The sequence below is a fragment of the Balaenoptera physalus genome (assembly GCF_965194825.1).
Source record: "Balaenoptera physalus genome assembly, chromosome: 5".
Lineage (NCBI taxonomy): Eukaryota > Metazoa > Chordata > Mammalia > Artiodactyla > Balaenopteridae > Balaenoptera > Balaenoptera physalus.
The window spans coordinates 4,290,046-4,317,674 of NC_138884.1; the positions used below are offsets into that span (position 1 = coordinate 4,290,046).

A 27,629-nucleotide genomic window follows, 5' to 3' on the forward strand; every position below is an offset into this window, starting at 1 on the left:
TCATTAGATATTATGTTTAATAAAAGTGAGGAGCACAGGGGACCTGCCCAAGTCTGCACAAATAAGAGGATTATAGTATTTAATCAGTATAAAATGGTCACCATAAAGCTTCATTTAGGAGCATTTTCAAAAAACGAAATCAGGGAAGATGATCTTGAAAATGAAATCTGATTTTCAGCTTGACAGTTTCCTTAACATAATGCAACTAATTTTTATGCAGTTGTCTTTTCATGTTCTTTTTCTATGTGTAACAAATTAGTAAAGAAAAAAGAATAAGGAAGTTATTGAAAACACCAATACCATTCAGATCTTTGTTTAATAAACGAGCATTTGCAAATGCCAGCAACTTTTTTTCAATTTCTAATTTTATATGACTCATGCTATTAAATAACATCTGTTAAGAAGTCACTTTGAGAAAACATTTCTAGTTTTTAGGGGATAAGGTGCACAAATCTTGTTAGAGGCAGTGGAAGCTATATTTCTGATTCCCTATGCAGAGTGAATCCGAGAACATGCTACATTTACAGACAAACTGGAGGCTCTGAAAAAATTTTCTGTAAATTATTAGAAAATACAGATTTACCTTTAAGATGTATTTGTTTAATTTAGTGGGTCATTTAAGTGATACAAAGTTTATATTCTTATAATTGCTTGAGGAACACACTATTCATACCACACTGCTATAGAGCTGCCTTATTAATGCAATAACTATGCCAAGATTTAATTTTAGAGTCTCTTTTCATGCTAGAATACGTATTACCTTTTCTAAAAAATATTTATTTATTTATTTGGTTAGTTGTGTCGGGTCTTAGTTGCGGCAGGCAGGCTCCTTAGTTGTGGCTCGTGGGCTCCTTAGTTGTGAAGAATACGTATACCTTTTGATAGGCATTGATTTTTACAAAATATTAAATCATCAACTGCCTAGTGCATATTTCTGGAAGCGCTTAGACAACAACTATACAGTTTCGTTAGAAAGTACTGTGCACTCTGGCTGGAGTCATCACTACTTTGTGGAATCTATGAGTTCTCTGTTAAATATGTAATTACAATTCAATACCACATGGCTTTTCAGCAACTTACTTACTCCTGAATGTTAAAATTTAGGTAATTCAACTGCGTGGCACAGAGTCTATGAGCTTCTATAAGAAATAAGAACCTAATACAAAGGTAACATATCGGCACTGTGGATAAACTTTCATCATTTAAAAAAATGCACTCAAAATTTGGAATATAAAAATAATATTGCAAAATTACATGAACCCAATGATTTTTAAAAGTAATTTGAAAACAGAGTAAATGCTTAAACTTTAAATTTGGACTATTGGCTTGTTCTATGGTTTATGGAATCTCTTAGGATATTTAAATGAGATTCCAATTATAATACAGATTTGTACTTTGTAATGTCTTTCACCAAAAGCAAGATTTTAGTAGGATTAACTTCAAGTGGCAAAATGTCAATGTATAATCCTTTAGAAGTTAAACACACCCACACATACATATACAGATATATATGTGTATATATAAATATATGTGTATATTTATATGTATAGTATATATAAATACATATGTGTGTACATATCTATATAATGGGCCAGTGAACATTATCCTATATCTTTTTAGCAAATAGAAAAAAATAGAATAAATTATGTCAGAATAATTACGGAAAAAGTTGGGTACCTATTGTAATCAAAATATCTTATCATGCCATTCCCCTTCCCATTTCTCTTTCTGTTAACTTGCTCTAGCTCTTACCTTTCCACTTTGAATAACTATACTTCCTCTCTCAATCTCTAAGTATGTATTACAGTTCTCAAGTAAGAAAATATATAAATATATATATAAAGAATTATGTATAATCTATATAAACATATTTATAATAAGTACTTAAAGTATACATATAGTATATATAGTATTTAAAGTGTGTATATATACTTTATTTATTTATTTAGTTGGAGAGAGAGAGAGAATCTCTACACCTATAACACACGTGTGTGTGTATGTTTGTCTGTGATCTTGGGGAAATAGCTGAATATTTATAATTATATTTTCTCGCCACATGGCCGTTCTGAACTCAGAAGCATATAGTGTCTGTCCTCCTATCGAATCATTTTGTTTTTAAAAGCAGATGGATACTAGCTCTTACCTGGTTCTGGGGAAGCTGTAAGTCGGTCTATAGAACGTGTTTCATAGGCTTCAGCACAACTGAGCTGTGTCTTCAACCTGACAAGACTCTATGCTGTTGGTTCATGGAGAAGGGAGCTCAGTGTAGTAGTTAAGGTTCCCTTTTCACATGCATACACCCAAAGCCTAAAGTTGTAAGAAAAAAAATGCGGGCTTACAGACAGAGAAAAGATCATGTCATCCAAACATTTAGGTCTCACTGTTTTCTCTTCAGCTTCACATGTTCACTTATTCACACTTTTTCTCTTTAAACATCTGCACCTGACCAGAGTCTCTTGCTTTAAAAACAAATACGTCTCTTCTCATTATTCACTGTTCAAAACGTCCCACTTTCCACACATCCACTAATATAGAGAACATGAGCATAACATTTCCTGATGCAAAAAACAATTATTCAGACTTAAAGAAATTTCAATAAGTTTTTATTGTAATATTTAACAGTAATAAGATAAATAAAACTCAGAAAACTGATATGATTATCATTATTTTCAATAACATTCTTTTATGTGTTAAAAAATTATAGTATATATTTATATAATATATAACTACTATATATATGTATATATATATTCATCATCATGGAACTACTGAAAAAATGCCAAATATATGTAAATGAAAATTAAACTGACCTAACATTCCAGGAGACAGAAGTAACCACTGTTTTCTATTTATTATATTAATTATAGACATTTTCCCTATGTTTCCATGCAGAATTCTTAGGCTAAATTTGTACACGTGTGTGTGTGTGTGTGTGTGTGTGTGTGTTTGTGTGCAAGTGATAGATCTGTCTACCTCACCAAGCTATGGGTACAAATGCAACATACAAGTGCCAATAACCACAATTTTATTAACATTTCTCACCTGCTACCCCTGGATCTCCAAGTCTTCTCAACTATTTCTTTTTCCATTTATCTTAAGACATCTTCAGGAGTGTCTCCCATGTGCTCAGTGATACATGTGGAAGAATTATCTTTTTACACACTACAGAGTGTATCCTTATACTGTTTTCTTTTCCTGGTCACCTTGCTGTCATTTACTGCTAGAACTTCTCCCAGTACCAATAATCTTTACAGGCTTTGGCTACATCTACTTGGCAATGCTATTCCATTTTCCATTCAACTATATTTATTGGCATGACTTCTCATTTGAGTGGATACTGAATTTCTCCAATGCTATTCTCTTTGACACAGAAGTAAGATGAGTGTCCTTTTTATATCACACACTGTGATGGAACCAGAGGAGTGGAATCTCTTCTCCAGTTTCAGAGTCCCTTCCTGAAGGCAGCTCTTTCTTTTTTTATTTAAATTTTTATTTTATATTGGAGCATAGTTGATTAACAATGCTGTATTAGTTTCAGGTGTACAGCGAAGTGATTAAGTTATATATATACATGCGTCTATTCTTTTTCAAATTCTTTTCCCATTTAGGTTATTAGGATAAAGAGGTTATTAGGATATTCATATATACACTGGAATATTAGTCATAAAAAAGAATGAAATAACGCCATTTGCAGCAACATGTATGGACCGGGAGATTATCATACTAAGTGAAGTAAGTCAGAGAAAGACAAATATCATATGATAGCGCTTGTAAGTGGAATCTAAAAAAAAATGATACACATGAACTTATTTACAAAATAGAAACAGACTCAGACTTAGAGAACGAATTTATGGTTACTGGGGGGGAAGGGTAGGGAGGAGGGATAGACTGGGAGTTTGGGATTGATATGTACACACTGCTATATTTAAAATAGATAACCAACAAGGACCTACTGAAGGCAGCTCTTTCTGGCCCCCTAACATTGCCACCATGAGCTGGTTTTGGAGATCTGTGGCTTGCCATCTTCCCCGTTAATTTGGCCCCAGTATCATGGACACACTCTCCTCTGCTTTCACCAAAACCCCCAATATATTTCCACCACTGAAATGGGTTTGGAGAGTCCAAATATCTGCCAATCTGTGAGGATATGCCGAAATCCCATTTGTGGGTCCAGGGGTAGGTCTATCTGGAATATATGCCAGATTATAACATATAAGCCAAACTCTTTTCTCAAGGATCTTTTGGAAAAACTTACCTTTTGTAATATTTCAACCATTTGTGATTTGGTCTTTAATTTGTTTTAGCACTATTTTTGCCTCATTTTAACAAAATTTTAACTTTGTAAGTAGTAAAATATATTGATATGTGTTTGTAAGTTCTTTATGTTATTTTATATTAAGACAATGCACTCCTAAGTTGAGGTTTATTAAATATTCACCTTTTCTTTCATCTTTTAGGATTTTGTATTTTATGTGTATCTCTTTTATTCATCTTCCATTAGTTTGATGCCTGCTGAAGTGGAAGTACAGCTTAATATTCTTTCTGCACAAAAAATTGGCGTGGAGAAGCCTTCTAAAGGTACTGTGATAGCAATAGGGGAGTCAGACGTGGGTATAAAAATTGGGGATTCGTACGTTCCTCAATGAACTTGAAACCTTTAGAGGAAAACACATGTAAAACACAAATCTACCCAAATATTAAGGGATGCCAAAGGTGATAGTTTTGCTGTTACTATTTTTAATACTTAACATTTACCAAGTGCTTTCTGTGAGCCTCACACTAGGAAGACCTATTATAAATTTTACTAATTAATACAAGGTTTAGAAAAGAGAGGCAAACATGCCATCCAGTTTTTCTGGCTTGGGAAACAGGGTAAGTGATGACATAATTAGCAAATGCCCTTTATGAACTGATTTAGGGAGAAAAATTTAAGTTTGATTTTGGACAGATTGTTTGATGTGCCCCTGAGAATTCAAAGAGATGTCTCAGAGAAGTGTCTGAGTGACCTTAGCAAGAACCGTCTCACTGGAATGATGGAATCAGAAAACAAATTAAATTGAGTGGAACAGTGAGGAGGAAATAAGCGATAGAAACGGAAAGTGCTCACAAAACTCCATAAAAAATAAGTTGTAAAGTAAATGAGAGATAGAGTGTGAACTGGAAAAGAACGGAGTCAAGGGAGTGTCTGTGTTTCTAAGAAGATAATTTTAATATGTAATAAACATTGAAAGGTAGAGTCCAGTATAAAATGACAAATGGGTATCCAGAGGCTGTCCGAGAAAATCTATGACCAGAGAGCTGAGAGGAAGAAAGGGATGTGATTAAAGGCGGAGTCAAAGGAATTGGCTACAGAGAAAACCAGAGTCATTCATACATTAGAACCGTAGGGAAGGAGGTCCACGTAAATACACATTGATTAATTTGTTGGTGTCGACTTGAGAGCCTTTTGACCAGATCCCTTTCATCTGCTAAGGACCTTGAAAGAAAGTCAAGAAGGTTAAAAGTAGTGATTGAGGAGAATGAGAGAGTGTAGCATGACGAAGGAAATAGAATGCTGCTGATCAAAACAGAGGAGTTAACTGTGGGTGGTGACGTGACCAGGAGTTCATGGCAGTGCAGTTCCTCTGGGCAACGTCCTTGCTTCGGGTGTGATTCAATTAAGCACAAGAAAGACACGGATAAGCATGAGAAAGACATGGTTTCAACCAAGGTTGGAATTCTACATACAGATGGGATGGAATGGTAGGGAGCTTGAATGCTTTGTCAGGAGAATCTCAGTAATGGTTTCAAGGGGTGTGAGCGATGGATAGGAGAGTTTAGCCTGGCCCCCGAAATGGCTTTTAACATTCGTTTCCTTAAATATACAAATTATAATTTATGACAAAAATGATTTTTTGAAAAATGACTTGGCAAATTGAAATAATTGAAAACCACAGGAGAAGGGCAAAGATAAGCTTGTTAAGGTTATTTATGCATGAATAAATTCAACCAAAATGTCTGAAAACCTTCTCTGGAGAAATTGGGAGAATGTTTCCCTGCTCTTTAAGAAGGCCTAAAGCTAGTTAATATTGGTGTGATGACATGTTCATCTTTTATAATATGCTCTAACCTTTTCCTTGAGAGACAATTTAAATAGCGAGCTGTGAATATAGTACTTTAATTAAGCCATCTCTTCTTTACAGCTCTGATCTTATGTTCGAATATATTCTGGGGAGAATGAGCTATACTGTAAAAAATGTTTAGAATCTTGTTTTATTCTGCATCTTTTAAATATATTTATTATATGGAGGAATAATTAATCTACCACAGCAGAAAATTCTGTCTCTAATATTTATCAAATTTATATCAAACACCTTGAAAACAAGTTGGTGTAGAAAAATTACCAGTAAAATGATTCAATAAGATGAAGTCTCTGTGTGTGTGTGTGTGTGTTTGTGTGTGTGTGTGTAGGAATGTGATTATTTATGTGAATTCACACAGATTTTGGACTAGCAATGTAGAAGTCCAGTAGTAAAGTCAGTATCTTGGTTGTGGGTTAAATAGCTGGAGATACCCCAAATTTAAAGTTTGAGATAGCAATAGGGCATAATGGACATGTGAATAAAGAAATAACTAAGCTGGAAGCTTTAAACTTCCAGCTTTGCAAAAATGTTACACACTGACTTTTTTATTAAGGGGGCTCTGTAGAAAGAAATGATAACTCTTGCTTTGTCAAGTGTAGTGGCAATAGTTGTGAGGCAAAGAATCCGTCCCGATTAAGTGTTATCCAATTACTGTCAGCAATTTCCACCACTAGCCAGAAAGTGTTACGTTAATAGTGTTCATTTTAACAATGATAAAAATACATTTCTTACGCTATGAAAATGTAGTCATTTTTTTCTATCAGTAATTTTGAATAGTAGTGTTTATTGTAAATGATAAAGATAGAAACTTTGCTGAGAAACAGGAAGATTCTACAAAAATTTTTTGACTGTGTAACACTGACCCATATAAATGAACACAGAACAGGTTGCAAAATAATGTTCAAATTAGGTTTTAGTTGAATTAATATATTTTATTTTATAGTGCTTCAAAAATAAGTAAATTCAGACAGCATGATTATGGAAGGAGGACAGTTTCTTATAAAAATAAACAAAAATATGTTTGCCTGTTACTTAGGGGAAAAAGTCAACTTCCCATATCCTAGTCAACAACAAAATAATTCAAGGTAAAGCCAAAAGTAGTGCCAATAAAAACCAAACAAGGATGTATTGTGAGATGGGAAGTTTGTAGGACTTTATGAGGTATAAAACAGGCTGGATCAAACAAATGAAACACTTCACCAGTCTGGTTCACTATCTAAAGAAAAAAAAAAAAAAAACTGTCAAAAGTAAGGGAAAATGTCACGAAATGTCAGAGCTAGAACTCCTACAAAATAAACCAGAATATTTTCCTAGAGATAAAGACTGCTGTGCAAACCTATTGGAACTCTATAAATCAAATTCATGAAAAAGGGACACCTCAATAAGCTAGCATGTCAACATTAATAAACAGAGTCAAATAGAACATTAGAGTAGGAATGAAAAAAGGAAAAGAAGTGGAATTATTTCCAGTTGCTAGGCTTTGCAGCAGTATGTTTGCATGGGTTCTAGAAGGTGCGAGTGGGAAAGAAGAAAGACAGTATTAGGGAAATAAGTGGGTGCATAGAATAGGAAAAGAAGCATTGATCTGTAGATACTGGAATTTTTTTTAAGATGAGCAACTGTGAATAATAGCTACCGTATACTGAGCCTGGTTATATGACAGCAACTCTGCTTGCCACTTATAATGTTATTTCATGTTATCCTCAAAATACTTTTTTAAACTGTGTTATTATTCCCTTTTAGAGAGAAGACTAGATCAGAAAACATGTATCAACTTACCATTGTCGCAGTGACCGAGGACCTGGACGGAGCATGAGTCCAGCCAGAATACAGTATTGTAAATGGTAATATGTTCACTCATTCTTTTGTATTGTCATTCTTCTGCTTATCTAATTTGTTTAGGCAGCAAAATTGTGGTTTTGTACTCAGAGTATTCAAAAAAATCATTGCCAATGGTATCACAAAGTATGCAATGAAGAAATAGTGAGTTTTTAAACATAGAAAGTATATTTCCATATTAAATATTCAGCAGATAAATCCACATTGCAGCTGTGAAAATATGAGAGTGATACTGGGATTCTTTTCAGGTAATAAACGATATAAGGTGAAACGTTACCGATTGGACACTATGACCTCAGTAGAAACTTATGTTAGTCCCTGTAGAATGACCGATGATTAAGTCACAATAATTTGACCTCTGGGTGAGATTGTATATTAATCAGTGAAGCCTTAGAAAATATCTGTCAAACATTAGGGTTTTGTTTTAGCTCTGCTACTGCTGAGCTATTATTCTCACAATAATTCATCAAAGGTTTAATTGCTTAAGGCTTCTTCATAATGAAACAATGTCATCTGCACAGAGAGTGATGATTGCCTCCTTATTTATGGTGTTAGAAAGGGCTGCATCCAAATTATCTAAATCAGTAGATACGTTTTCCAAATTATTTTCTGCATCACGTGGATCATATTTATAACACAGTCTCATGGGTGACATCACTCATTACACAGAATAATTCTAAAATGTTGGAGACGTAGCAGGGCATATTACCCTAAGGTAATGCTTCTCGAATCAGGCTGCTCATTTTGGTCACTTGTGGAATCCATAAAAATACAGTTATCAGATATTGTACATCCCTACAATTCTGATTCAGCATAGCTGAGAAGAACCTAGGCATAGAACATGTTTGTAGAACTCGATTTGGAAGCGTAAATGGTTTTGAAAACTATTATTTAAGGACAATATAGAACCTTTTGTATATCAAGTAGAGTAAGCTATTTAGTTCAATAAACAAATAAATAACTATGACAATAAAACTCCAGAGATAATTCTGATATGCTACCTGAACATAGATTTCTAGAATGGGCCTGATCAAAATGCTGGCGGGTAACTGTATTTGCAGACTTTGAATTCCAGATCTGTGCATGAGTATGCACATTTATTTTTCCCTCATGCCCAAATCTATTTGAAATAGCAGAAAAATAAAAAAATATAAATAATTCTATAAGGGTCTAGAAAGAAAAACTTTGCAACTCCACTAAAGCAAAAGAGAAGACTTCTGAGTGATTGCTCCCAAAAGAATCCTGGAGGGACGAGGAGGGCAAAAGTAACTCAGAAATTGGGAACAAGAGAAGCTGTGATTCAGAAAAGAGTTCAGGTGAACGAAATATGGCACACTTGCACCAGGCCATCTCTGAGAGGCTGATGTTCCGCCTCTAAAGACAAGACCTTTTAATAACGTCAAAGCCTGTAACTATTCTGACAAGGTGGAAAATGTGTAATGGTGGCTCTCCATGGAAGGATCCGGGTCTAGAGAGAGGGCCTGGGAAGTGCCCAGAGATCTTCCATTTGAGACAAAAAAACAAGGCGCTCAAAGATCCAAATTGCAAACTGCGCACGTCATCAGTTGCTCAGGCCAAAAATCTAGATATCAGCTTTGATCTATCATTTTCCCTCACACACACCAACACCTGATATATCAGACATTCTTGCTGGCTCTAAATGCAGAACTTCCCTCCCGTTTATTCCGCCTGCCTCTCCATTTCCACAGCTGCTGTTCTGTTCCATGCCAGCGTCACGTCCGCCTGCCTGACTGCAAGCCTTTCTCCCTGGCATCTTCGTTTGCACTCTTCTTCCTTTGCTAACTAATCTCCAAACGGCTCCCATGATAATATTTTAAGAACATATCAGGTCATGTTCTCCACTTGTTTAGAGCCCTGCCATTGTTCTCATTGAAAGTTGAAATAAAAAGCAAACTCCTTTCTGTGGCCTGAGAGGTGTTGCACGTTCAGGTCTTCACATCTTTATAGGTAGCTGTCTTCCCTCACAGGAGGGTACTCTTGATTTTTATGCTATTTTATAGTCCTAGGTATATGATCCAAGATAGGACGTGTCTTCTTTGATTATATGATAAGTGTGAAATTGTACACAAATCTGTAAGTAAACATAATAATTTATGTCAGCCTGTTGATGCTCCATTGCTTGGAAGAAACGAGCTATCTTTTAAGAAAATATGGATAAAATACTGCAATGTCTTAGACCACAGAGGGCCATTACTAAATGCAAAAATTTATTTTTCTCCTCTTATTTTTTCAGGTTCCATGTTTTACTGAGTATGGTTCACAGCAGAAGAGCAATATTAAAAGGAAAAAAAAGTTTTCATTTTCAACTTGTTCTAAAATATCCATCACTGAAGTAAAGGTAAGCAAAGAAGAAACAGAAATACTAAAAGTCCTTAATTATAGATGTAAAATTAATAACTCAAAGATTGTCACATACTTTTCCACTGAGTGATATTTATCTGCGATGATAAATTAGCTTCAGCAACTATATTCTTCTCATATTGAAATAAACATGTCTGGGGAAATTCATATTTCCTATGAATAATATTTTGATAAGTCAATACAGTTGTTTGTATTCAAGCCTCCCCAAATTTAAAATTCAGGTGATAAATGCTCAGAAAATATCCATCATGGTTCTGGAGACATCTGAGGGATTGTTACACGAGTCAGTAAGAATGATAAATAAGATCTAATAATGATGTAAGGCATACCGTCATCATCCTAAAATTGTGGTACAGAAATGATTTTAAGTAGATAAGAATGTGACCTATTAAAAAAGTTAAAAATTATATAACTTGATTTACCAAATTTACTATAATTGAAATCTGAATAAAGAATAGCATAAAACATTAAACAAAGGATTCATTTAAAAATAGTCAAGTAGCTATTTGAAAATGAAGTTAAACACTGAGAAAAGGCAAATGGTCAATAAGATTTTATTCTTTCACTCAAGCTGCCATATTAAAAGAAGAAATCTCAGATATTTGTAGCAGTACTTGGAAATATCTGTATTGCCAGAAAAGTACCCTTTCATTTGGGGGCTTGGTCACTTATTACTCTATAGAAGCTAAGTGTTAATCCCCCTGAAATTTGACAGGTCTAACTAGTTTAACTTAAACTTTGTAGTGGAAAATCACTTTGTCTTTGGTGTGGAATTATAGTATACTCCGTTCGGTATATCACTCAAGAAGAAAGGCTTAATAAGAAGTTAGGCACTAACCAATACCTATATTCTGTTGTTTTGTTGGATGTAATTAGGTAAGGGGAAAATGGCACTAAAGAACCAAGGTAGATTATATTTTAAAATAGTTTCTTATCTGTAAAGTTTTCACCAGTGTGGCAAAATGACCGGTTTTTAAGAAATCAGACAGATTAAGAAGTTTGTTGTTAGAGAAAAAACACGTTAGCAAGTAGAGACCACAGGTTCTGATCATGACGGAGTAATCTATAACAGAATCAGCTGCTTACTGAAAAGGACTGTCAAAACTGTGCTAAATATATAAAACCTCTATTTAAAGGCATTGGAGAGATGCCAGTGCAGTCAGGATGGGCAAGGATAAAATTCTGAAGAGAAGTGAGATGAATGCAGAGTAGAGCTACACATTCACTCTATTTTGTTCTTCCCCGAGGACATTTGCTAATTCTCAGAGTGGTGGGGAATAGAATACGGAGAATGAAAAAGGAGTAATACTAGGATAAAGAGATGGGAGTTGATGTTAAAAGCTTCCAAAGCAGGTGACACTTAAGCAAAATTTCAGAGAAACCCCGTGCAGTTGAGCCATTGTACTAACTTTGAAGTTCTACAGGGCAGATGAGAATTATAAACTGAAGGCTCTGTTTCCTTGAGAGTAATTTTGAGATTTTATGTGAAGAAAGAAGGCTAGCACCTGACTAGATATTGACAAGATAATTCTATGAGATGCTTAGTGCATCTAGAGCTGTGCTGAGAAAGAGCTCATGTGATGGTAGTTAGATTAGGGGAGGATCATGCTTACAGATCTGTTTACAAGCTGGCAACATTCTGGCATCTCAGGAACTAAGCACCCTTGGCATGAATGTTGGACTTCTGAAAACAGACACCTTCCGGGTGATGGAGGTGAAGTTTTCTTAAGTGGCTTCGATCAGAGGAGCCATGGAACCAGAGTAGGGGATGAAGAAGAGTGGCAGAGAACTCATGCTGACAGATCTCTAAGCACATGCAGGTATATTATTACTTAGAAAAGGTTCTAAGTGATAATCGAGGAATTTTTTAAGAGGCTACTTTGTGTGCTATAGGTTTATGTGTTGTATACAAACAGCAAAGCTAAAATACATCCTAGTTGGATTATCATTAAAAATTAATATGATTCCATGGGAATTCCCTGGCGGTCCAGTGGTTAGGACTCGGGACTTTCACTGCTGTGGGCCCAGGTTCGATCCCTTGTTGGGGAACTAAGATCCCTCAAGCTGTGCAGTACGGCCAGAAAATAATAATAACAATACGATTTCAGTCCTGATCACAATGCTAACACACAGATGTTGTGTCAACATTACAATCACGTAAACTTAAAAACGTCAGACCTCTTCAGAAGTAAATAAATAGTAAAATCAAGGCAGGTACTTCTTACTGCTATTGTTTCCACATAAATCTCAACTAATCTTACACAAGTATGTGGGTGATAGCCAACCAACCAATAAACCTTCCATCTCCACAAGAGCAGCTTATAGGATAAGAAAACACACTGACCTGGTTTGACATTTCAACACATAATTTAAAAATAAATAAGTCTGGAAATTACAACAAATCATTTCTAATCGTAGCATTGTACGGAAAGAGAATTCAGATTCTGAAGTTGTAGAGAGCATTGGGAATGTGAACACATCCTTAATTTCATCAGCATGTGATCTTTAATTGATCCCCAGCCACCAGAGAGCTAAGAATTATCGGCGAAGATAAAATAACCCTGAACTGGGATTCAGGAAACACAAATTCTAGTCTGGGCAAATCAATTAACCTATTGACCCTTAGTTCCCTCAGATAAAGAATAAGGAAGTTAAACTAAATTATCAGAATGGAATTTTCCATCTGGGCCAGTCTGTGAATTTTTTTTTGTTTTTTTAAGGACCATCAGTTATTTTTCAATATCTTCATAAGAACAGGAAAATGACAAAGTCTTTGCTCTATTCAGCAGCATATACTTCTTTGCAGCTGATTCCTGAGCAGAAAGAATAATGGACTAACAGCTAATTTGTGGAGTAAAGGTTTGGCATGTCCTCCAGTTAGTTATTCTTTATAAGTCATCTTTTTATTTTTTATCCCAAGTCGGTGATCTTCCGGGTAATATCTTGAGAATTTTGGAAATACATTAGCTCTTTCAAAGCTTTTAGGTACCATTGTACTATGCGAGGGAACTATTAAGTAGAACAACCCCTCATTTAGTTGGTATTGTTGAGAATTAGCTTGATCCATTTAGGTAAAATTAGTTCAGTGCAAAAGTTTTAAGCTTCACGTATGAACTTATGACATTCTTTCTGATGGCTTAGAGCTCTCTCTGACTCCCTGGTTTGGGACTGTCTCTGGGACAGTGAAGTTTGTTAGGAAATGCTCCACGCTAACTGATATCTTTGGTTGGGAAATTTTACTTCCTTGAAAGAGCATAACAGAATTTCAAAAGTGATTTTGACTAGAGAGAATAGATATAATTTTAGTTAATATTAAAAAAGAGAGAAAAAAAAAAAAAGAGCTTCATGCTTGGAAGGAAGATTTTGCCAATCATCAACCTAGCTGTTTATTATTATTACTTCAGCAGAAATAGTAGCTATAAGAACCTAGCTCTAAGGACTCTTTTTCCTTAAGGAATTCCTTTTTTTTCCTGTTTTTAAAATTTGTATAAAAAGGAAAGCTTAGTGTAGATCCAGAAATTAATGGGGAAATTACCCTTAGGCAGCTGGTAGTGGATAGTATAACTTTACAATCTGGTAACTCTAAATTTTACAAGTAATTGCAGCCATAAGAGTTGGAACCCACGTTGAAGTTATAATGAAATTACCACAGAAAGGAGCCATCTAACCAACAGAAATCTAGCAAAAAGTTAAAGCTACTTTGCTGCCACCCAAAAGGCATGTAAATAATGTCTTTGAAAACCATAGGGAATCCATCAATAAATTTTATACAGATGTAAAGGATGACATAAAATAGAATTTGTAATATTATCCCCTGATGAGAAAAAAAATTCATTTTTTCTTTAATGAAAAAAATATATCTATCTCAACTTGAACACCTTTTAAAATCTATTAAACTATAATCTACTTAGGAAACCTACATGAGTTAGAGTGAGTTTAAAACTGAACTACTGAACTTCCCTGGTGGCACAGTGGTTAAGAATCCACCTGCCAATGCAGGGGACACGGGTTCGAGCCCTGGTCCAGGAAGATCCCACATCCCGTGGAACTAAGCCCGTGAGCCACAACTACTGAGCCCACGCACCACAACTACTGAACCCCGTGCGCCTAGAGCCCGCGCTCTGCAACAAGAGAAGCCACCACAGTGAGAAGCCCGTGCACCGCAAGGAAGAGTAGTCCCCACTCACTGCAACTAGAGAAAACCTGCGTGCAGCGACGAAGTCTCAATGCAGCCAAAAATAAATAAAATAAATAAATTAAAAAAAAACTGAACTACTAATCTCATTACATAGGCGTATATTCAGTTAATAGAAAAGAACCCTTATGAAAAATTGAATTCATAGCAAATTATCACTGATATCTTTGAGAACAAGTACTACATCTATACGTAAAGTATTTATACTAGATACTTTTGTTTTACTTTATTAAAAAGCTGTGACAAATTTCTCAAAAGTTATATCACATATCACAGATGTTAATTCAAATTGTGCTTCAAAACTGATATAAAAATCTATAAATGCTATATTCTTGATATGCAGGGGATCTTGTATTTTCAGACACAAGTCTATCTGTTTATGAGTCCTTTATACCTTTAAACTTTACTTAGAAATGATTAAATTCTAAAAATTATTTTTTGTAAAATCCCATGCCTTTTTCTCTACAAGTGATATGCATACTTTTTCAGTAGATACAATTTAGAATAGAAATAAAACATAAGTTGATTATAGTGGTTCAAGGTAAAGATAGATTATTATGGATTGGTGTAGTCAGAGAAAATTTAGTGGAGAAAAGAGTTAAGCTCACTTAAAGGAAGGGATTTATCAGAATTGAGCCTCGTGTCTTAAAAAGAAGCAGGATATGCATATAGACAGACATTAGCATGGCATATGTAAGAATGAGGAATTAAGGCAGACAATACAAGGATTTATATAGAAAAGATCAGCGGCAAAAGGTAAACAGATTCTGTCAGTTTTTAATAGAGAAATAAAATTGTTTAGGCTTAATGGAAGAAAGTAGGGAGTCAATGTGTCTGATCTTTACTTTTTAATGTTGGATAGGGGCATGAGGCAGACATTATTTTAGGAGGATTAATCTTCTAAGAATATTCAGCCAGCATCTGAGAAAGGAAAAATAATCACCAGAAAATACTGAAAAACCATTTTAGTAATAATTCTAAGGTAAGAGTATGGGCATCTGGTTTCTGTACAGATAAAATGTAAATAAAGGAATGGGAAACCAAAAGGGCCAAGTAGTGTTCAGGCCTGGGCAGAGGCAGTAGGGAGATGTATTGTTTCAGAGAATTTCAAAACAATAATAAAACTGAATAAAAGTTTATCTGTTTCTAATGTCAAAGATAAAATACATTTTCTTGAAGAATTTTGGTCTAAGTACCAAACAGTTGCCATCGTTACTGATGAGTTTTAATCATACATACACAAGCTTTACCTTAGCCTATTTTAATTACTTTTCCTTAATAAACATTGCAGTTACAAGGATGTTAATTCAAAGAACTTCTAGTTATAAAATCAACTCCCATTACCCATGGCCTCCACTATACCATTTCACGTTCATTTCAAGAGTCAGTTCATGAGAATTTGGAATCCTTTGACCTCATTTCAGGTAGTTTGTGTTTGAAAGCCCTAAGGGATTAGATATTTCTTCAGTAAAATGTAGTACTTTTGAAATAAGCAGAGGGTATGGTGATTTTTAAAATGAAGAAACAGAATTTGAGTTATTTTACTTCTGTAATATTTACTTATTATTATTAATTTGTATATTTTCAAATGACATGATTTTATATATATATATATATATATATATATATACACACACATGAGATCCAGTAAAACAAAATTGTCACTTCTTTTCTGACTATTATTATTTGTTTCATTTTAGGATTATTACTGAAAATAATTTTCCTGTATAGAAAAAGTGAGTGTTAGAAAATAATTCACTCAGCTGTCAAAATGTTAAATATACTGCAGAAATAAAATAATAGTAGAGGCATTCGTAGGCCTATATATAAGATAAATGAAGTAGAATCATCAAGGGAATTTTTGTGCTTCTTGTTTAGAGATTAGGAATATTAAACATAGTAAAGAATTTGGAACAAGGAATCAGTTATCTAGTTTGTGAATAGAAAGAATGGGGAGAAAAGATAGTGAGTTTGGTTTTTTGCATATTTGATTTGATATGATGATGGTTACTGTAAGCTAAGATAGAACATATACATTTATAAATCTATGTATACATATGTATTATAGTACTTTATATTGCATTATGGTAATTTGGTGAAATGTTTATTTCTTTGGGTATATTGTGAATCTCTGATATTTAACCAAGAGCATGACATGAAGCAGCTACTCAAGTGCTCAAAGATTGAGTACATGAACACATGTGGAAAAGTTTCAGACGTGAGAACAGGTGAGCTATGAACGCCAGAGATGTGTATTTTGCAATTAGATTGCTCTTTTCTTGAGGCTGACCAATAGGGTCTTTAAATTTTTTAAATTTATTTTTTAATAAAAATTGTATGTATTTAAGGTGTACAACATGATGTTTTGATACACATATACACAGTGAACTGATTATTATGTCAAGCTCATTACCATATCCATCACCTCACATAGTTACCTTATTTGTGTGTGTGTGATGAGAGCACCTGAAATCTACTCTCTTGGCAAATATCCTGCATACAGTATATACTATTAACTGTAGTCACCATGCTGTACATTGTATAGCTAGAACTATTGCAACTTTGTACCTTTTGTCCAACATCTCCACATTTCCCCTCCCTCTCCACCTCTGGTAACCACCATTATATTCTCTGTTTCTATGAATGTGAATTTTTTGATTCCACATATTAAGAGATCATGGGAGTGTTTTTCTTTCTGTGTCTGACTTATTTCCATAGCATAAGGTCCTTCTAGTTTTGTCCATGTTACCTCAAAATGGCAGTATCACATTCTTTTTTAGGGCTGGGAAGCCATCTGGTCCTGGGGTTTTCTTTGTTGGGAGGTTTTTGATTACTACTTAAATTTTCGTATTAGATGTTGGTCGGTTCAGGCTTTCTATTTCTTCTTGATTCAGTCGTGGTAGGTTATATGTTTCTAAGAATTATCCGTTTCTTCTATATTATTCAATTTTTGCACACCTGGGGTCACTGCAATACTCATCTTTAGCTTAGATTTTACTTCCTCAAAGATATTCTCTGAGCATCTTACTAAAGAATCTTTCCCACTCACCATCTGTTGCATCACCTGTGTTTATTTTTAAATTTATTTTCTATATAATTTCAGTTAACACTAGTTGAAAGTATGTATTTTCTTACATATTTACTCCCATTAGAATACCAGGTTCTGGTTTTTCTCCTGTCCTGTTCACTTGTGTATTAAAAAAATAGTACAGTGTTTAGCACTTATTATTTTTTTAGAAAGAATAAGATCATAGATTTTTCTATAAATACTAAACATTAAAATTGAAAATATTTTTAAAATAGTCATTCTTTGGCAATATAAATGCTACCATGTGATTTACCCTTCAAATTTTACACTTGCTGTGTGAAAGCTTCAGGTGATCCTTCATAATATTTACAAAAAACATGCATTGATTATTGCATTAATGACTTAAAATACAGTGTCTTACACCAGGGCCTCACGATATAGAAATTCTATTGTAGAAGAGCTAGATATAGACAAGATGGAATAAATAAAGCTCTTTATTCAGGCTGAGAAACTAGAAGAAGGAGAAGCACACTGCTCTTAGCGGAGCCCAGAAGCAAGGAAGAGACACTGCTAGCGAATCACGCAGCAAAGCTGTTTCCTGTGCATCACTGCCCCTACAAAGAAACATGGAACTGCTTTTAGTTTTGATGCTTGGTTACTTGGTTCACTTAGATTATCTCTATTGTTCACTTAGATTGTCTCTATTATCTGATGACTTTGGTAAAATTACTCATAACAGAAAATCTATGAAAGGCAGACTCATGATCATGACTATATCTCAGAAAGATAATGCCTTTTCTTGACATATACTATACACATACTGTCTCCCTACTGTGCATACTCTGCTGTAGAGCATGAGCTTCATATAAGGATTTTTAAAAATTCTAAAGAAAGAAAAATACAAAAGCTTCTCATTAAATCATCATATATGTGTTTTCACCATGACTTCTACCGTATACATATTGACTCTACAAAGATTGTTCTTTGTAACAATACTTAAGTTAATATGACTGATCTTAGAAATAATCAAACTCAACATAAACCCACAGGAGCATAAGTCTATGTACGACTGATAGCTAGAATCAGGACCAAGTCTTTCCTGTCTCCTAGGCAGGACCATCATGAGAATGAGGTTTTGTTACCAGGTAAATATTACCCATTATGCAGTTACCTAACCACCACTCAACCCCTTGATTTCTTTTTTGCTTTTCTATTTTGACAGTAGTTCAAGTAAAAAAAAAATTAAATATGTCTCTTTGTTCAATTTTCCTTTCAGTCAATTCTGTCAAAGTGAGAAGACAAGAAAAAACAAAGAAAAAATGTTCAGCATATTTTGATAGATCTCCTTAGAATGCACATGACACCTGTCTAATTATAAGGGATTAAAATGCAACATAGTCCTTAAACAAACAGCCAGCCTGTCTGCCCTTGACAACTCCTTCTGTCTTTTCTATCATGCTGAAAATGAAGGAAAACTTCATGAATATGACCCCACTGATTTGGAATTTGTAAGATTAAGGCATAAAAAGCACAGTTGTTTTAAAAGGTTGCGTGACAAAGTGTATAGGGTATTATTTGGAGAGAAAGAAGTAGAGTCAATTATTAAAATTTTAAACTAAGGGAAAATTGTATTTTCATATATTGTTAATAACCCTCTTTTCTTAATAGATAATTACTGTTAGTTTTGGATTAAAGGAGAGGACTATTTAGGTACCTATTAGCTCTTTTTTACTAAAATATAGGACTAATGTTAAAAGTATAACCTGTGTCTTATTTTTAGAGGATATATTTTATATTTATAATTGTATTTTCATGTAGCATAGTCAAATGAAATATGCCTTCATAGTTATATTATACAGTTATATAAGTTATAAAGTCAATTATTTTTTAAGTTTTTAACTATGTGTGAAGTTTTTTTGCCAATTATTTTCTTCCATTATTTTGAGGGGCTTGTTATATTCCTTAAAATATGTAGCAACATGCTGTGTGCAAGTTAGCCAAATCAACAGATAGTTTAAAAATTGAATTAAAATAAAAATTCTACCCAAATTTTTTCCTCTAATCTTTAAGTACTGAGGAAAAAAAAAAAAAAAAAACACTGTTGTCCCCAGTGTTAGTTGAGTTTCTCCAATATCAAGCCTATTGACCACCAAAGAAATCTACATGTATCACAAAGAGTTTCTGTTTTCAAATCTAATTTAAAATACAGGCAGTTCTTTGTAGCTTAAGAAGATGATTGGAGGGCACAACTTAGGAAAGATACAAAAATCACTGGGCTTTAGGTTTACAGTGAAACTGAATGTATTAGTCAAAGGCCCAGTCAATCTTACTATTTGTTTGATTAACCTAGTAATCATATATCTTTTAGCCAAACAGAGTATTATATTGCACTCTGACAATGGAAATGTTGTTATTTCATGCAATAAAGCTAGAGCCTGTGGATGAGCTTAATTGTAGTGGGATACTGCTTTCTAATATTATCCCCAAAGTGTCTTAATGTCCCTTCAGTTCAAATCTGCTTGTTGCTTCTACTATTTGCCATCTCAGTAAGCATCACCATCAATCACTCACACCAGAAACTTGAGAGTCACCCCGTTCTTCCAATTCTCCATTCTTCCCCTCAACTTCTTATATTTTGAGTTTTTCTCTATTCTCTTTATCACCTCCATGTTCCACCAATGGAACATAATCTACCATAAGGGCTACTGCAAATCTTCCTATCTGGCCTCTCTGCATCTACTTTTGTCTATTCTAGTTCCTTCAACAAATCACAGAGTATAGTTTTTAAAGCAAAATCTGATCTTGTAAATCCCCTTTTAAAACCATTTATTAAAACAGTATGGTATTGGCATAAAAACAGACACATATCAGTGGAACAGAGTAGAGAGCACAGAAATAAACCCACAAATATATGGTCAATTATGAAATTAGGCGAAATAGTTACCTATCCGGTCTTAAAGTCGTGTCCTTGTGTGCAAGCATCCCTATGCAGTCTGTGTGTGTCCAGGGACTTTGGTGAGAGAGCTGGACATGAAGTGGGCATGGGTGCGCTGATGGCCATTGCCTTGGTGTAGGGTAGGGCTGGGGCTTGATGGGCCAGAGCTGGAGCCTGTTCTGAGCCAGGGCTTCTTCCTGGGTGCAGCGGAAGTTGCTGCCTTGGCGGGGGGAGGGGTCAGTGCTGGTGGTGGCTGGAGCCAAAACCCAGTGCAGCCGTGTCTTCTCACGTGGTGCAGTGGCGTTTACTGTCTTGATGGGGTGTGGAACCAGGCTCATAAAGGATGGCGCCTAAGCCCCACTTGAGCTGCTGCTTCTCCCTGGCGTGATGGTGGTCAGTGCCTGGCTGGGGGACAAGGCTGGGTACTGAGGGCCTGAAGCCATAGTTAGGAGTGTGCTGCAGCTTCTCCCCACTGGATGGCATTCTCCTTAGATGGGTTTGGGACCAGGGCTCCAGGTTGTCAAATGGCTTGAGCTGCAGTCCGGAGTGAACTGCACCTTCTCCGTGGTGTGATGGCAGTCTCTGCTTTGGCAGGGAGTGAGGCCAAAGCATGAGGGGTTGGAGCTGGTGCCCGATACAGGTAGGGGGTTTGCTGGGGTGGTCCTCACATGCAACCAGAGCACCAGGTGTTTTCAATTTTCTGCTTCTGTACCGGGATTGGGAGCAAGCAAGTCTGCACATACTTCACATCAGAGTCTCGGTTTCTTACAGCTCTCAGGTAAGTCCCACCGGTTTTCAAACCAGTCAAGGGGTTTTTCTTCCTGCTGCCAGACCCCAGGGCTGTGATACCCAATGTCGGGCTCAAACCCCTTGTTCCTTAGGGAGGATCCCCAAGCTGTGATATTTCTTCTTTTGGGTCACCTACCAGGAACGTGGGTCCTGACTAGATTTCTCCTCCCCTCCTACCAGACTCCCGGTGGTTCTTTCTTTATAACCTTGGTTGTAGAACATCTGTTCTGCTAGTCTTCAGGTCGTTCTCAGAGAGAGTCGCTCCATATGTAGTTGTAGCTTTGATGTGTTCATGGGATGTGGCAAGTTCAGCATCTTCCTACTTTGCCATCTTGATCCCGCCTCCTTCTCCGTGTTGTCTCTTATTTCCCCGCAGGTCAACCTGTGTTTATCCACAAGGCAGTGGCAAAATTTAAGCATGCTAAGATTCTTTTGACAAAGGTTATGATTTGTACAAGGCCACTTCTATCACATTCTATTAGGGAAAAATATCATAAAGGAAGGCCAGAACAAATAGAAAAATAGAGTACATTTTAACGGGAAGAGCTTCAGAGTTTCATTTCCAGAAGGTGTGGATAAAGAGATGGAAAAACGTATTCACATTTTTACAATTTGTCACACTATAAGAGAAGTATTAAAATCAGGTCTATGTGACAATAAGACATGGTCTTAGCTTTCCAGAAGCTCTATAATATGATTAGAAAATGGGCATGTTGTAGGAACTAGGATGAGGAAAATGCAGTAAGAATGTAAATAAAAATAAATATTATCATGAGAGTAGGGGGTATCTTCAGGTGTAGTTATAACTCTTCCTTGACTTAAAAGGACAAAAAGACTATTCTAGCAATGCTGTACTGGTCTGAAATAAATTATGCTATTTTCTCAGATATAAAACTAACTCAGAGAGTGGCCTTAGTACTGGAAGGAATGGGGTATAGTCATAGTTTCATGGCAACAACAGCAATATGAAACATAAATATTTTTTAAAAAGTGACTCAAACCTGTTTCAGAATTAGACCTGCAAAATTTTCTCACTTCAATATGTGTTGTGAGCACAAAAATAGTGAAAGGAGAGGAAGCAGCTCATTGAATTAAAGAAAAGATGGAAAAAGATTAAATGAGCACCTGTTTCAATTGACATTGAAAATGTTGTGTAGGAAAAACTCATGCTTAATAGTGAATATTAGACTGTAGCAGAATCTGTAAGCAATGGTGACTGAGATTATGTTATGAAATATTTTAATACTTCCCACAGTTAAAATGCAGTTTCAACAATAAATAATTAAATAATGGTATATAAACTATAATTTCTATAGCAAGTATTGGAAAAAATGTAAAAAAGATCTGTTCTGTTTTTTTTTTTTTGGAATACCAACTTTCCAGTTATAACATTTCACAGCTTCTAGAATGCAGTTGAGGCATTCTTATGTCAGTCAAAACCTACTCTTTCAAAACAGGATGTTATTGGTTGATAATTTGTCATTCTGTAACTGTGTCACATGTTTGCTTTCTTTGTTATTTGTTTTTTAAGAAATGTAAGGATATACATCTTCTCTGCTAAATGAATGTAAATATTAGCAAGAATATGAGGGAGTGCAGTCTTTTTGCTTTGGGGTGTGACAAGGTACAATTGGATTCATGCTATTCTTTAGTTCATGTTGTGCAATTAAGTCATTTTTAAATTAAGATATAAACTTCTGGAAGTCCATAAAGTCTTTCCAAGGACTAAGTTCAGTCAACTAGTTTTGAGAGAATTAATTTCCACATCTTCCACTCCCATATATACTTTTTTGTGAAAGTGCTTTTAGAATTTTCCTGAGTTCAAAATATCCTCTCTCCTACTAAATTAAAACAGAAGTGTTAGTCAATTTTTACTAATTTATGCTGTAGCAAAAAACAACTTCCCAATTTCAGTACCTTACAACAAAAAACTATTTGGTACTCACATTGCACATTGGCTGTTGATTAGCTACGTCTGACCTCCAGGTAAATAAAGGTCAGCTTCAAACCTTCTTAAAGTGTCTTCTTAACTCTGTGATCCCGGCTGAAAGAGCAGCACCTATTTGGGACATAGCGGGAAGGAAGTAAACAAACTAGTGGGCGTATACACTGGCTTTCAAAGTTTCTGTGTGGTCCTATCAAATGTCACCCCCCTTCATATTTCACTGGCCAAACATGACTTGTGCCCCAGGCTAAACATGGGACAAACAGATATTCTTCTACATAAAGACCTATGATTCACGTGCAAACTGGCAGGGATGCATCATGGGAGACACTAATAGAATCACACAGAACACAGAAGTCAGACACCTCACTCATCCCAAATCTCATTGTGGTACAGTGTCCCAAAATATAAAAAATATCCCAAGAACCAAGTTAATCACGTATTTCAAAGTATAGTATTTGCATTTGGTAGCATCTCTAATTAATTATACTACTTTAATTTCATAGTACTTTGAGCTTTCTTTTAATTCTTATTCATAATATTATTCTTATTCATATTTACTGGCCTATGTTAGGATGTTCTGAATTCAAAACAAACATTTTAGTTTAGGTATTGAGCCTAACTTTATAAAACTTAACTAGAATGTTTTCCAGATAATAGGACTTTTTTTAATAAAATTTTTACTTATTACATTTTTACATTTTCAATCCATTGTGAGACATGCAGATTTTTACATTTTCAATCCATTGTGAGACATGCAATAACATAGTTCAAACATATACTTGTAAATCATTTTGTGGCATAGTTTTGCCAGCTGTAGCTGAATCTTATTTCATCCTATAAAGTGTTTAAGATTTCTAACTCATATTCACACAAAACTAAATATATTTAAATAGATGAAGATAATTTCAAATGTAAGCTTAATAATGTGTAAAATAGTATTTAATTGTTTTAAGTTATTTTAAGAAGCTGCATCATTAATTAAGCTACTGTCTCTCATTTCAATGTCCTCCCCTTTTACCCTCTTCTATGAAACAAGGAGTGAGGTACTGCAAATCTAATGCCTTCCTCGTTAGTTGACTTCTTAATGAGTTCTACCCAAAAGAAATGTAAGAGAGAGATGGCAGGATCTGAAGATTAAAAAAAAAAGTACTTGCTTCTTCCTGGTTGGTAATACCCTAGTAAATAGCTCTTTCTCTCTTCAGCAGTAATTGGTTTCAGTTTTTGAATTCTAAATATATTGATACAGTTGCCCTTACCGTGGATTCTGAATTTAATGAGTTAGCTCAAGCACCTGGAATTGCCTCCAATTCTTTACTTGTTTAATTGACTTAAACTTGGATTTACAATGATTGAAATGCTATAAGAAATTCAAAGGCAGAAAGAATTTCTTTGGAAGAAAGAAATGTTGGCGTGCATTTATCATGTGTGACCTGCATACCGTCCTCCATTGCATCCTTAATAGAGCCTAGAAGACACCATTCGCTGAGACATTGATAAATACATTAGCGAAAGGAACACCAGAGCATGAAGATCTCTGGGATCTAAAGGCTGGTCCCCTGCAGGCTGGATGTGACTCTGGGAAATGCTGCCATTAAGATGGCTTCCCTATTTTAATGGGGATAATATGAATTTAGAGCACCAAGAGTCAACAGCTCTTACAGACAGGATATCACAATGACCATAGCGGGAAGCGGGGAGACAATAGTGATCAGAATATTTTGCTCTATTGGGACTCTGCTAGGGGTTAATTGAATATGGTGTCCCTGAGAATAAAACAGATTGGCAGTCTACTAACAGGGTAGGCTGTCAGAAGGCTACCAATGTCCATAACAGGGAAAATCTCCAGGTCCAATGCCAGAAATTTAACCTGAGTTGTTAGAGGAGAGTCACAGCCCTCACCATGTGTCCATTCCTAAGTCACTTCACAGGTTGGATCCTTTCTGTTGAAGAGGAAATTGAGTTTCCTGAAAGTTTCAGGTTCTATCACATGATGTAGCATTTTTTTGAACCACTGATGAATATATGGTGCTACTCCTTTCTGACCAAATGCTTGAGTCTAGGAAACAAGAAATGAAAAGGGGATTGGAAACTTTCATTATTATTCCTCATCGTTCACTCAAAAACTTTTGTTTCTAGTGTTACAAATTTGGGATTTGGTGAACTGGAGGTACTAACTCCCAAGGAAATAACTTATGGTTCCATGAAATTGAATACTTAGACTAATATCTGACTTTATTGGGATCTCATATCTTTGTTTCTACAGGCAAATATGAGTGTCACTGTATTGGTTCTGGTAGTTACCAAGGGAAATCAGATTTCTACTATGTAAAGGTGACAGAGAGGCCTTTTTTTTTTTTGACACAGGTGATTCTCTGGGCTGTGTCCTAGTTCCTCTGTGACCAATAGTAATAATGAAAGGAAAACCACAATCAAAAAAGCAGGACTGCTGGGGACTCCAACTCTTCAGGAGTGAAATTTTGGGTCACCCAACCAGGTGAAAATTTCTCAACCACTGAGGCTGTAGCTGAGGAGAAAAGGAAGATGGGATGGAAAGTGAAATGACAGAGAAATGCACTTCGAGGGTAGTTATAGAATTGTAGCACTTATGCATATTGTCTTCCTCACTTGTTAAATATATACGTATGAATTACTTTTCCTTTTCTTCTTATTTCCCCTTATTGTTTTATATAAAGATTATTGTTGGTGACTAACTTTACAATGTAGTCATTAGGTTAAGGAATATTCAAATAGAACTGGCATTCAACTTGAGAAGTAATTAACATCACCCAAATTTGAGTAATGCAACTGTTGATATGTGTATCCCTCTTTTGGGGAAGAGAGTGAAAATCGAGTGGACCTGAGATTGGGGTTTAAATCTACATTTCTTCTTTGCTGACTTCCATTAGGTCCTACCAGTAGGTGAGGCAAGAGGAATATTGGAGGCAGGAGGAAGAGGAAGAGGCATGGCTCCTCCTGTCGGCTTCCTGTTTCTGCCAGCGTCTACTGAGCCACTGCTTTTCACATCAGCAGAGGCTTCAGTGTCCAGCTTCTTCCAGTACAATCCCAGCTCCAGCCTCATCGTCCTCCTTAGAGACGCCACAAATAGCTGGGTAGCATGCGTCCTCAGAGTTTTGAGTCCCGGGTCTTTAGGGCACCGCATTTTGGACTGGTGACAAAGAATTTGTCTGCAGATTAGACATTAAATGGCACTGACTTATGGTACACATGAACACATTTGGCTTCCTCAGCATTTGTTTCTTGCCCTTAGGCAGCAGAGACAAGAATATCTTACTTCTTCCTCTTTTCTTTTCTTTTAATCAGGTTTATGCATCCTCAGCTAATGTGCCCATTCACATAAAACCTCTGAGGTAACCAGCCTCTAAAATGATCCCCAATGTTATTACATTACTGATATTCACAGCCTCCTATAGGTTTCTCCCACATTGTATCAGAAGTGATCTGTGTGGCTAACAGAATGTGGTTGAAGTGATGGTATGTCACTTCTGAAAAATCATTGAGTTTCTTCTTTGCTCTCTTTCAGACACTCACTCTGGAGGAAGAAAACTGTCACGTTATGAGCTGTCCTTTGGAGAGGTCCACATGGCAAAGTCTTAAGGCTTTCAGCCACCACAGAGCAAGAACCTGAGGTCTTCTGCCAACACCCATGGATGCGCCATCTTGTAGGGGGATCTCCAGCCCGAGTCCAGCCTTCAGATACTTTCAGCCCAGCCAGTTGCAACCCCATGAGAGGTGCTAGGCCAGTCCTAGCCAGCTAAACTGATTCAGGATTCCTGACCTTCAGAAGCTGTGAGATATAATAAAGTCCTGCTTATTTTTATGATGCTAAGTATGGGGGTTTATTTGTTACACAGCAAAGAATATATGGTACACCTTCTATCTTGTAAAATTGAATTTTACTTGTCAGAGTATGTCTAGCGAGCTAAATATTGCAACAAAGTATAGACTTTGGGAATATAAAGTAATTGTCTTTATATCTGTCTTCATAGCTCTTCCTAGTTAGGAAGAGTTTTTAAGAGTGGTATATCCAAAGTAAAGGGACCTTCTGAAATTCTTAATTATCAATACTTTGATTATGTTATTAAAAACATTAAGCATGCATAATGCCCTTCTGAAATTTCTAATAGTGACAGTTTATTTCTCTTTATTTAAGAAATGAAAATGAGGTTGATTTTTTTTTTAATCAATAAATTTAGGAAGAAAAATGTCATCTAGTAGTATGTGGTGCTATAGGGCTTGATATGTCTTTTCTCTTCGTTTCACACTTTTTTCTTTATCTGGCCTATAACTTCCTACAAATCTTATTCTCAATGTTGGTATTGTATTGCTTATTTAAACTAAATGATTCTCTCTCCCAGCTCCTCAATTTTGAA

At 35.5% G+C, this 27,629-nt stretch overlaps 1 long non-coding RNA gene across 1 annotated transcript; it reads right to left on the reverse strand.

Annotated features, from left to right (window-relative positions):
• Positions 1 to 1,840: 1,840 nt before the first annotated feature.
• On the reverse strand, positions 1,841 to 27,280 carry LOC309660824. The gene is made up of 3 exons (XR_014263649.1): positions 23,237 to 27,280; positions 20,511 to 21,672; positions 1,841 to 18,180 (listed from the first exon to the last, which is right to left on the reverse strand). It is a non-coding gene; the product is annotated as an uncharacterized lncRNA (long non-coding RNA).
• Positions 27,281 to 27,629: the final 349 nt, after the last annotated feature.